General features: G+C 31.2%; 1 pseudogene; it reads right to left on the bottom strand.

Moving 5' to 3' along the window:
* Positions 1-386: 386 nt before the first annotated feature.
* On the bottom strand, positions 387-505 carry LOC112474026 (annotated as a pseudogene).
* Between the last annotated feature and the right edge of the window lie 255 nt (positions 506-760).

Raw genomic sequence — 760 nt, 5'->3', positions numbered from 1 at the left:
CAACCCTTTGGTGTTTTAATTCTTGTGATTTCATACAGAACTTGCATAGGTGAACTAATTCTTTCTATTTTATGTTTTATTTTAAATGCGCACTTTAAAACTACTTTGTCAAGTGTCAAAAACAGTCCATTTAGTAGTAATTTGGAGAGCATTAAGTCTGTATAGTCATTAAGAAAACTAACTGCTTTACAAAATCAGTTTTTTCATTCAGTGAGCTAGCATCTCTCTCTTTTTGATATAAAAAATGTTCCTATATATTCTGTACATTTCTTTTATTTATTTCTTTTTATTTTATTTTTTATTTTTTTTAGGTGAGGTAACCCTTGGTTGACCTTGCAGATTGCAAGGACCTTGTCAATTTACAATCCCTTATTTTTTACTTTTGACACCTACAGCACCTGGTCTTCCTAGGTGGTCTCCCATCCAACTACTAACCAGACCTGACCCTGCTTAACTTCTGAGATCAGACAGGATAGGGCTAGTTCAGGGTGGCATGGCTGTAGAATATTCTCTACACTTCTTGTTAGTTATTTTTAACACTATTATTTAGATGCTAACATAGATACAAATGCTACTACAAATGTAGTCTTTCCTGATTATCATTCTAACAGATTAGTGTTAGCTTTTGTTTTTTGCTTTCTCCAATTTACCAAACTCTCTTAATTATTCTTTCCACATATGCTAAAAATAATGCATACCTAAATCACTTTTTATTTTGTTTTACTTTAGTTTTTATCCTATTATATTTTCTAGAACTTCT

The sequence above is a fragment of the Pteropus alecto genome, unplaced genomic scaffold (genome assembly GCF_000325575.1).
Source record: "Pteropus alecto unplaced genomic scaffold, ASM32557v1 scaffold69, whole genome shotgun sequence".
Lineage (NCBI taxonomy): Eukaryota > Metazoa > Chordata > Mammalia > Chiroptera > Pteropodidae > Pteropus > Pteropus alecto.
This window is presented reverse-complemented; position numbering and strand designations above follow the sequence as displayed.